Below are 11,770 nucleotides of genomic sequence, written 5' to 3'. Positions count from 1 at the left end.
AAAAATAGTCCCACGAATGTGAGAACAATTTGGGGATGAGCCACCAGGGTGGAGCCAGCAGAGCCACCACGGGGCTCGGTGGCTCCGGCCGAGGGTCCGGCCGGGGGTTAAATCCCCCCCGAACGCCCAGTTTAGCAGACCAGGGGCAGGCACAAAGGGAGAAGATTTATCTTGAGAGGCCAAATCCACTTAGAGGAGCTTTAGGGGCCATAAATTGATTGCTCAGGGGACTCCGCGGCGGCAACAGGAAACAGCTCCATATTTACGGAGGTTTCTGGGCTTTCTCCGCCTCACGATCGCGCCACCGCCGAGGGGCTGAGGCTGCAACCAAAGCCCCCCCTCGTGGGGTGGGATTCTAAGGAGGTGCTGGACCCTTTGGAAGGGGGGACTGCACATCCCCATGGCTGTGGCAGCTCCCATCACGCCACACCAGCGACCGCCACGGATTTGGGGCAGGACACGACGTGAAACCCTCACTAAGGAGGGAAGGAACGTGGCTTTCCCTGGGATTGCTTCATCCCAGGGCCAGCTCCAGCATCCCAGGGAGCTGTGTGTCCCCTGGCTGTTGCTGCACCAGGAGCTGGGGGTGCAAACCCAAAGTAGCACCAGGATAGTGGCAGGGTCAACCCCCTCAGGAAGAATTGCAGCCCAACAAAAGGGGGGGGGGGGCAAAACCAGCAAATAGCAGGAAATGTGATTTTTCTCCTCCATTTCTCCATCTGACCCATCTTTTCTTTCTCCTCCTGCCCCTTATTTTCAGCCAACGAGATGTTTGTGCCGGAGGCGAGGAGCAGGGAGAGTTTCCCCTGGAGGATTCGGATCCACGGAGCTGCAGGACCCACCAGGATCGGGGGCTTCCCTGAGGATGCCACAGCACAGGGAACCCCAGGGAGGTCGAACGACATCTGTGCACCCCCCCAGCGCGGCCCCAGCACAATCCCTCCCTGACCTATTTTCCACTCCTTTTCCCCACACCAAGTTTTCTTCCAGGGGCCAGAAATTCCTCGGCACAAGTGGCCTCATTGCCGGTAAACGCCAGCCGAGCATCGCCGGCCCCGCGTGTGAACCAGAGCGGAGCGACCGCCGCGCTCCGGGGCGGGCAGGACGGGGCCAGGCACAGGGAGGGGGTCCTACAGCACCTTCCCCCTGAGCTAACACTGACCCGAGCCTCAGAGGGGCTTAATTTAGGCGTGTGCTTAAAGCTGTGCAGAGCTGAGGCGGAAGAAGCGCACGGGACACCAGAGCATCCCAGAGCAGATGACAGAAACCCCCCTGGAAACGCTGCAAAACCCCGGAGCATCCTCCTCCCAGCGCCCGGTGGGGCAGCCTGCCCTCCTGGAGCAGCAGTCACAGGGGTTTAACTTCAGGGATTCGTCCCAGTTTTGTAGTTTAGGGCTCGTTTGCCCCTCGCGTTTTAAGCCCGGCGGTTTCTAAGCCCTCGCGGTGCCTTCCCCGCTCCGACGGGAGCACAATGGAGTCTTGTTTCTGGTAACCCGAGATGCCTCGGTCCCAGCTCTTTAATTTTAGACTCCAACACGCTCGCATTCCTCAGCACTACAATGGCAGATATTTATACTCTGGAATGCAGAGCCCGGTGCTAATTTAACAGGGCTGGGTAACCCAGGGCCGCTCTCCAAAGCCGGGCCCTGGCGGAGATAAAATTGGACCGGGCAGAGTTTTTATGGGTTTACAAATCTTTGCATTTGTTCGCTGGCCCCCTGGGATCCCCCGTAAAAGTTAAATGGTGCTCCCTGGGAAGGCACCAGCAGATGGACAAGGCAGCTGGGAAGGGTGGGAGAGGGTGGCTGGACACTGCCTGAGGAACAGGCTCTGACCTCCCCCGAGGGGCCATGCAGCCATGGAATGGCTTGGAAGGGTTGGGAGGGACCTGAAAGGTCACCTGGTTTGAGGTTCAAACCCCCTGGTGGTCACCTGCCCGTTGAGTCCATCCTCTGGACACAGGAGAGAGCTGTCCAAGTGTGCAGAGCATGAGGGACCTGCTGGTTGAGCCCCTCACACGGGACCTCCTGCTTGAACTGATGTGGCTGTGGAGGATCCCACGTCCCAGCTCTGCTGCAATGCCAAAAAATCCCTCCTGTAACCCTCAGCATGACTCTTCCAGATTCTTCTTACAATCCTTTTCCACTGTTGTTCCTGGGAAGGACCTTCTCGCTGGGCCACAGCAGCACCTCAGGCTGTTCTGGAGGGGTGACCCCCCTTTGCTTCGTTGGCACAGGTGGGATCTCAAGCTGTTCCTCTTGACAACCTCTAAATTCCAGGAAAATGAGGAAGGTGACCTTGGAGTCTCCCTGATGTGGCTGATGAGGCTGGAGCTGCCACAGGACCCTCACAGTGGCTTCATCTTCCCTTCTCCCTCAGTTCTCCCCACCAGTAAAGGACGAGGACGGAGCTTTCTCTGGGTGCTTGGGTGGACATCTGAGGGAGGCCTGTCCCTGAAGGAGGACACTGTAGGACAGCAAAGGCCCCGGGAGCACAGCTGATCTCCGTTGCAGAGCCGTGGAGGCCGTGGCGTTGCCCACTCGTGCGTGGAGGAGGCCACGGAGACGCCGGCAAAGTGGTCCCAAGCCCAGCGGGTCGGGGGGCAGCAGCTAATTGAGAGAGGAGCAGCGTTAGCAGATAAGGGACGAGGTCAGCCCAGCAAAGCTAAATCCTTGACCTGTTATTTAAAAGGTCGGGCAGAGTTCAATGGACTACTCCAGGTCAATTCACTCAATTAAAATATTAAAAGTTCGAGGCAGGAGCACGGAGATGGAGGTTATTCCCCTCTCCTGGCGGGGGGAGAGAGATTAGGGATTGTGGCAGGGGGTCCTGGTGGGCAAGGGAACGTGCAACAAGAGGCAAGGAGCAGAGATTCATTCCCAAATCGGATAAGGAATCATAAAGGTTGGAAAAGCCCTCTAAGGCCATCGAGTCCAACCACTGACCCTGCACTGCCACGCCCACCACTGACACAAGTCTCCACTCAGCACAAATTGTCATTTGATGACTGTAAGACAAAGTCTGTGGCCATGTCCAATGCTGCAGAATCCAGCACCCAGCAGAGCTTGTCCCGGGCTCAGGGGCCCAAACTCTGTAGATGACATCAGGGATAAGAGAGAAGAATCCATGAGCCCCCGTGTCCTCAGCCTCATGTCCCCAACCACCCCCAGCTGATGTGCCATGAGAATGGCACCCCCAGGCTGCTCTAGGACCAAGCAGCAAAGCAGGGGTGACATCAGCAACAACTGGCCCATCTTCCCACAAATACCTGAGGACAAGCTGCCATTCTGCTCCCTCCTACCCCAGTACTTGTCCAGCTCCTGGTAGGGCCACGTGGTCTTCTCAGCAGCCAGGCTGTGGTCCCAGCTCCATCAGAAAAGGTGGAAAATCAGCCAGATCTCATCAGCTGGATCAGGGAAAGCAGTGCCCTGCCTCGGCTGAGTGATGCCACCCTGGGTTTGTGTCCCACGTGAGCCATCGTGGAGCAGCAGGGGCTTTGCCCGTGGTGGGTGAGCAAAGGTGGCTCCTCCTCACGCGCTTCAAAGAATAAATAAAAGCTTTCAGCAAAATTAGCAACAGAAGGAATAGATAAACACTAAGGAGATATTGACTTCTGTTGAGGTGAACGTCAAGATTTATTGACCTGGGGAGGTAAATATTGACCAAGGCAAGGCTAAGGTCAATAATTAACTCAAGGCATGATAAATCAACGCACAATGAAACATGAACTCCGAGCGGGCGTCGCTCCAGATGTTTTGGATGTCTCCATCGAGGAACCTCTTGACTTGCTGCAAGGCTTTTGGTTAAGCAGAAGGACTTCAAGCACGTTGCAGATGTGCCTACTGACCTCCAGGAACCAGGAAAGAGGAGCAGTATTTTGATGAAGCAAGTCCTAAATGTGAAGATTCTACAGCTCTGAGCCTCGGCATTGGTTCAGTTTTGGAAGAGGAAAACCGAGGTCTCCTGTCCATCCATCCATCCGTCCATCCATCCATCCACCCATCCATCCACCCATCCATCCATCCACATTTCACTTCTCCAGGCAGTTTGGCTCCTCTTGTCCCCAGCACTGGGGACACAAGACGAGCTCCTCAGTCTCCAGGATCCGTGTGGCAGCTCCGGCCCTTCCCCTCTGCTGCTTTTCGTGCTTGGCTGAGTCCAGCACCCGGATCTGCTTTTCCCACAACGTGTCCTGCCCTCTCCCAGGGCTCTGCTCGGGCAGGTAAGACCAAACCATGCCAGGCAGGAGGTTCCCAGCACGATTCCAGCGGCTGGGAGGTGCCACATCCCGGGCCGGCAGCGCGGCTCCGAAGGGAAGCGCCGATGGCAGCGGGGCTGACGCTTGACGGAAAGCAGAGCAGCATCTCCGTTGTCAAGAGCTTTTCTCACTCGGGTTGCAGTGCCCTGCACCCCGGCTGACCTCGGTGTATACCAGAATAAATTAGTTGAGATAGAAGGAACACCCTCGTTAAGCTCCTCGGTGTGAAACTGCGGCGCGGGGGGGGCTGTGCCGGGAGTGGGGAGCTCGTGGGGTGAACCCAGAGGAGGGTGGGAAGCAGCACATCACCCCCAGGATGATCCAGAGGTGGAGGAGAACCCCGCCAGCAGGCTGAGCATCTTTAAGGGGACATTTGGTGCTGTTCAGCTCAACTTCTACTTCCCTTTTACACTGAAAATTTCTCATATTCTGGTTCTGGTGGTGCCTCTTTCCCGGTTGCAGGGAAACGAGGGCGAGGTGGGTTTTCCCAAGCCCATCCTGCTCCCCACGCGTGCAGCCCCTTCCCCCCCTGGGAGCACAGGACCGGGGCTGAGAAATCTGGCAGTAATTAGGGCAGGGAAAGTCAAAACCCTGCTGGGTTGCTTCAGCCATCAACGTGTCACGGCCCGGGAGGGAAGGTTTTCCACACGCCAAATTCAGATGTCAGCAGCAATAACCCGAGGGATGTACAAGGGGCAAGAGGCCCATGGGTGGCACCAGTGTCACCACCCTGCCCCCAAAAAGGGGGAAAAAGGGGAAAAAAGGGGAAGGAGAGGGGCACAGGCGAGGAAGGTGGCACAGGGACCCCCACAGCCCCAGCACAGTGAAGGGCAGACCCAAACTCTCTCCAAACTGCTCAGAGACCAAAAGAGGCATTGGAAAGCTGAGTTGCCACTGAGGAGGGTGGGTTTGGGGCGTTGAACCAGGGTGAGGGTGGCACCCAGCCACCCAAATCAATCCCTGAGACCCAGTGGGGGTGTCCCCCTGTGCCTGCACGTGGAGACAGTGGGTGTCCTGTCCCCTCGGAGCCGCTGGTGCTCATCGACGAGGTTATTAGAGAGGCAGAGGTGAGGGCTGGAAGTGGTTTGACCTTGGAGAGAGGAGCTTCCCTGTCATCCCTCCCCTTCCCCCCGCAGCGCAGCGTAACGAGGGGCTTTGCAATCTGTCAGCGCTCCCACGCGCCGGCAGGAAGCGCTTTTTATCCCAGTAATTAATTTAAACCCTATTAAACAACTGCAGAAAGGAGCCCGTGCGCATCCCGAGGTGAGTGGAGTTGCAGAAGAGAACCAGGGGGTCCAATCCCCCCCTCCCCACAAGGAGGTTGAACACAACCCACCCAGGAAGGTTGCAAACCCAACGGGACAGGTCCATGGAGAGGCTCGAGCCGGGGATCAGGTGCCTGGGAAGCTCTGGGTTCCCATCTCAACCCCAAAAACAAGCCCAGGAGCTGCTCCCACCTCATACAGTCCCTCCCCAGGGGCTGGGGGTGGGTGAAGGGGTCTCCCCTCGGGCCGGGGGCGAGCGTGGAGGGTCTGCATTGTTTTTTTTCCACCTTCATAAATCACTGCTCTTTGTGGCCCCTTCCCCAGGCACGGCACAATTCAGGTTAGGTTATAAATAGGATCCTGGGCTCTTTCAGGTTGATAAAGGCCGAGGGGGGTGGAGCAGCAGGGAGGCGTCACGACTACATAACACTTTCATTGCCCTGTCAAAATAAAGAATACCGCCGCTGCCGACCCCTTCTCCCGCAGCATATATCAGCCAGGCTCCTGACACCACGTTTCAGGCCAAAACAGGGATTAAAACCCCCCCCACGACAACCCCTCCCCCCCGTTTCCCAACAGGGCAGAGGCGTCGGTAGCCCAGCCCCACGGCTGGTAGCCCACTTGTGCTGCAACTTCCACGAGAGCTCAGCTCGGTGCTGGTCGTGCCCAGAGCGCGGGTGTCACCCCGACAGCTCAGGGAAATGATGGTAACAAAGAGGAGGAAGGCCCTTGCTGCAGGGATGCTCCTCACAGGAGGACTCTGGGGTGTGTTCCCTGCTCTCCCTTTGGCCGTCACGTCGTTTGAGCTACGAAATTAAGGGTTGGGATAAAAAAAAATGAGATGCCTGAGCTCGTCCCCAGGGAACCCCAAGGCTTCCTCCTGGTCTGTGAGAGCCTCTGAAACAAAACACGGGCAAGTAGCACCTCAGGGGAGGCTGAGCTGGGAGGGGGAGACCCAACAAAGCCCTGAGGGTCCTGGGGGCTGTGGGGTTTGAGATTCTGGTGATCCAAGTCCAAGGTTTGGGAGTGGAGTGGTTCCAGCCCAGGATTAGGGACTGGGGTGGTTCCAGCCCAGGGTTTGGGACTGGGGTGGTCCCAGTCCAAGGTTTGGGGCTGTGGTGATCCCAGACCAGGGTTTGGGACTGGGATGATCCCAGACCAGGGTTTGGGGCTGTGGTGATCCCAGACCAGGGTTTGGGACTGGGATGATCCCAGCCCAAGGTTTGGGGCTGTTGGTGATCCCAGACAAAGGTTTGGGACTGGGATGATCCCAGACGAGGGTTTGGGGCTGTGGTGATGCCAGTCCAAGGTTTGGGGCTGTGGTGATCCCAGCCCAGGGTTTGGGGCTGTTGGTTCAGCCCCGACTGCTGCAGGATTAGCACCCAGGCACATCCCACACCCCTGGGAGCATCTCCTGGACCCGGGAGAGGTGCCATCACCGCATCCCCTCCCCTGCAGGACCCCCACCCCCAGATACAAGGAGCCCCTTTCCAAGGGCAGGGAGGTTTTACCCCCAGCGAACCCCCGGCCGAGCCCGGGGACAAATCGGACACAGATCTGCCTTTAACAGCTCCAGTGATAAAAATGCCAGTTTATTGGAAACACATGGAGTATTTATAGGGGACATCAAAGCAGGAAGGAGGTTTACATAGCAACAGGCCAGATTAAGCAGGAGGCATCTGCTTTTTCGGCAGCCACGGGGCTCTCGGGGGGCACAATAAATTGGCGGCACACTGGCCCTTTCATTCCCTCCTTTGGGGAAAGCAAAGGTTGGCAAAACAAAATACAACCACATGTAAAACACGACAGGAATGGGAGCGTCGGGTTACGGCTGCACCCCAACACCCGGCTGGGGGGACACCCCAGGGGACAGGCGGCCGGGGGGGTTCAGTGTCACAGCCCCAAACGGCCCCTTGGCTCCGTGTCCCCCTCGTTCCCACCATCCTGGACTGGGAATGGCAGCAGCACCTCCCACCACGGTGATGCTGATCCCTGCCCCGCTGCCAGGAGCGGGATTGTCCTCCAAACTCAGCTTGTGTCCAAGGAAAAGCCTTTGCCTTGCCCAAAGTGCACTGCAAGGAGCTCTTTTGGGTTTATTTGATCCCTGCGGCTCTCGTGGGGTGAGAAGTGAAGGATCACGGCATCATTTAGGTTGGAAAAGCCTCTAAAGTCATGGAGTCCAGCCAGGGGAGATGAGGTGGCATCTGGCCCCCCCGGGCAGAGCCCCTGCACGGCTCCACCGATCCCTCACATCTCCCTTCCTCAGCTTCCCCACCAGGAAACGTCCCAGCAGGGCTGGGATAACTGGGAATCACCGCCTCAGGGATGCTCTGATGCTCATGGAAACCGGGAAGAACCAGCCAGTGAGGGCTGCTCCTGGACCCTGGAGGTGACGGGGCTGGGAAGCGGCTCCGGGTGGTCCCGGGCGGGTTTGATTTCCCGCCGGCAGCTGAACCCCCCGGCCCGGGGCTGAACCAGCGGTGCCGCCGCGTTCCCAGGCTGCAGAGCCTTGTGTTAATTAACCTTCCAAACACTCCCCTAATATTTTGCCAAATCTAATAAGGCAGCACCGGCCGAGGGGCTGCGGGAGGGAGCCCGGGGCATTCCCTGTGGATCCAGCAGTTTTCTGCTGCTCCCCCTGCCCCGGGATCTCCCCTCCTTCTGCTGGAGGGTGCTGGGGCTCGTGGTCTTCACTCCTGTGATGAGCTGCCGACCTCAGCCTGCCCACCCTGCACAGCCCTCCCCCGCCCAAAAAAACCTGGAAAAAGGGAAGGGCTGTTTTCCATCCGAGAAACAGCCGGCCCAGCTTCCTCAAAACCCACCTTCCTCTGGAGCAGCAGCACCGCACCCATCTGCGGGTGCTTTGGGGCAGAGAGAGAGACTGGGGGCAAACCCACACCCTCCTGCTGACACCAGGACCCAGCAGCAGAGCCTTTACCCCCCTCAGGCCCCCTTGGAGTCCTTGGAAAGGGTTAATTCCCCCCCACGTGCTGGACACTGGGTGTTCACAGTCCTGCAGGGGCCTGGGGAGAGATGATAAATAGCTGGGGACGTCCCCTCGCCTCCGCTGCCACCCCGGGCCCAGCTGGGGACCGGCGTTTCCCACCTCCTATCCATCATTTCCAGCTGGCCTTGTCACCTCCTGTAAATCACCCAACCCGGCTCCAGCCCCGGCCCTTCCCCACATTCGGGGCATCCCACCCTTCCCTCCCACGCAGGGATGCTCCGGGTGGGAGCAGCTCCACCATCCCACTCTCCCATTCCAGTTCCTGCCCTGTGTGATCCGATATCTGGATGTTCATTTACCCCACGAGAAGCCTCATTTACAGCTTCTCTTTTAGCCCCCTGAGTTTTCCTCTGGCCCCCCTTTCTCCCCAGGCTCCCCAAAAAGTAGGAGACCCCTTGGAGCCAAGGGAATTTTTTAGGCTTTCTCTCAGCTCCAGGAGCTGCTTTTCCCGTGGCTGAGGATCACACAGGGAGCCCCTGGAAAAGCGGAGTGAGCAGCAGCAGCTGCACTTGGGGGGGGAGGAAGAGGATGGGTGTGCGAGCACGGCTCGTGCTGCTGGGAGAGGAGGAATCCAGGGAACTGCTCAAGTAACAATGTTTTATAAATACATGGAAATTCCTGCAAAGGACAAAGCCATTTCCCTGCCACAAGCGTTTTTAAAAAAAAAAAAAAAATCAATTATTTCATTCATGGCCACCACCAGCCCACGGGGACCTTCCCTGCTGGGCTTGGGCTCATTTCCAGGCTTTGCTCTCCAGCCAGGCCCTTTCTCATCCCATCCCAGACATCCAGGACCTAACAGGTCTTGCAAGATCGCAGTTTCAAGAGGTATTCTCAGTTTGAATCACAGAATCATGGAATATCCTGAGTCTGAGGAGGCCCACAGGGATGGAGTCCAAATATTGGGCATCCCCACTCCTGCACAGGGACACGTGTGACCCTGCAGCCACCACGGTGCTCCTGGGGAAGAGAGGAGTCCATAAAAGCGGAATCTCCATAAAAATGGGGATGTGAGAAGACCGAGAGACCCAGCAACAACCAGGAAGAAGAGCTGGTGTAAAACCCACCCAGGTGAAGACAGGGGATCTGCCTGGGGACGGGGCCACCGGGCAGGGGATGTGGTGGCCTCTCTACCTGCCGGGCAATTCCTTATTGTCCCGGCTCCCGCTGCCTTGTAAAGGGCTGATGGATAATGCTCATCATGGAGCCGAGCGATGCCGTCACCTCACTCCCTCCTCGCACCACGATCCATCTTCTTTATAGCGAGGACCCGGAGCCAGCACCATCTGCGGCACCAGAAATACAATTACCGGGGGGGGGGAGAGCCCCTCTCCTTCCAAATTTCATAGAGACCTCGCAGAGCAACCCTAAATTACTCCCCCGCACACACCAGGGACCTCGTGCGCCACCGTTTCCCTTTAGGAATAATTACAGGCGGGAATTAGCAAGTCTGATTTCCCTCCCCGCTCCTCCGTGCCCTCCCCGGAGCTTCCCCCTCCTCCAAAATAAAAAAAAAAGGGAAGAAATTGAAATTGATCCCCGGCCCCGGCGCTGGCCAGCTGTAATTTAATCAGAAAAGCCTCTCTCTTGGCATTTATTTATTTTTTTTAACCCCGAGGTCCTAAATTAAAAAGGAGAGGATGGTGGGGTGGGAATGGGAACAGAGGGAGCCACGGGTTTGGGAGCTGCTGGAGCCTCTCACCAGCCCTGGAGTGTGGAGACTGTGCCGAGGGGGTGACGGGCTCACACCACCCTGGTTTGGTGTCCTGGCTCCCAGTGCCTGTTCCCACACTCTGCTCCCCATGGACACCCTCCATCCCATCCAGTTTGGGTTCAGGGGCTGTTGGTTGTGCTGCCCTCGAGCTGGAATCCAAAAAAAAAAAAAGGCAAATGGAAAAACTCGAGTGAAAAATCCTCATGAACCCCCTTTGATCCCTCTGCCAAGGAGAAGAACCGAGAAAAAAAATTATTTATAAAGCACCCAAGTCCTTAATTCCTTTTCAGGCAGCAGATCCTTTCTACTTGCACCAGGTTTGTGAAATTCAGGGAACTAAGGTCAGATTTCTATTTTATTTTGGTGTTGTTTTTTTTCCTGGCAGAGCTCACTTCTCCTGCATGTCACAGCCCTGCCGGCTCGGCGCTGCTGCCCCGGGGCTGAGGAGCTTTATGGTCTTAACGTGTACTGGGGGTAAATCCCGGTGAATCCCCCGGCTTCCCAGGGCTTCTTCATCATGGAATCACACAGAGTATCCTCCGGGAATGTCCAGGCAGGCACAAGACAAGGGGTTGTTGTCCCACCGTCCCGAGGTGGCCAGCGGAGTGTGACGGATGCTCCGAGCGCTTTGTCCTCGCCAGAGGCAGGGAGGGACATTCCTCGGCACAGCAGGACCCACCCAGAGGGACAATCCCCCCCTCTGGAGCGGCTTGGGGAAGGAAAAGGGCTGCAGGCGGGTGGTGTGGGCTCTGGGCGAGGCAGAGGACAGGAACCCTCGGCCCACACCAGGCTCCTGAGCGGGATCCACAGCGGGAACGGGCTCGGCGACGTAAATCACGGCCTGACCCCAGGATTGCTCCGGCCTTCAGGCAAGGGTGGCTTTGTCACCTCCTCTGGTGACGCCCAGCACTGATTTATGGCCGGGTGGGGAGTGGGATGTGACACCCCAGACACCTCTCACCCCCCCAGCCCGGCAGCACCCGGCCCTGTCCCGGCCGCTCCGCTCCTTCCCTGGGCAGCACCCAAGTGTGGGGCCAGCAGGGCTGGATGTGGGGACACAAACTGTGGCACCGTGTCCCCTCAGCCTGCTCCTGCACAGGGAGCTGCGCTCGGGCACGACCTGGCCCCACCAGGGCAAGGAGGGACAGGGCGAGGAGAGCCCGTCCCCAGATCTAAATCAACGCCCTCCACTTCCCGTCCACGCTGAGTTATTGCTCCTGGTTTTGTGATGGAGATGACCAGGAGGTGAGGGATGAGTGACCTGGGCCAGACCACCGGGCTCGGCGCTCCCAGCCGGACCCTGGGCGAGGGGTGAAAGATCAGGGCTGTCCTCCAGCCCCTCCCCAGCCCCCCACCTGCACCGAGGCTCCTGAGAGTGATTTAGGGTGTGCGGGATCACCGGGAGGGTGGGACCCCACAGCAGTGCATCCCTGCAGCAGAGCAGCTGGACCTGGAGCTCTGGGAAGGGACCATTCCCGTGTGTCAGCTGGGTTATTTATCTCCTGGCTGGGTTTCCCTCCATCCTC

The sequence above is a fragment of the Lepidothrix coronata genome, unplaced genomic scaffold (assembly GCF_001604755.1).
Source record: "Lepidothrix coronata isolate B3197 unplaced genomic scaffold, Lepidothrix_coronata-1.0 Scaffold281, whole genome shotgun sequence".
In the NCBI taxonomy this organism is placed as follows: Eukaryota; Metazoa; Chordata; class Aves; order Passeriformes; family Pipridae; genus Lepidothrix; species Lepidothrix coronata.
This window is presented reverse-complemented; position numbering follows the sequence as displayed.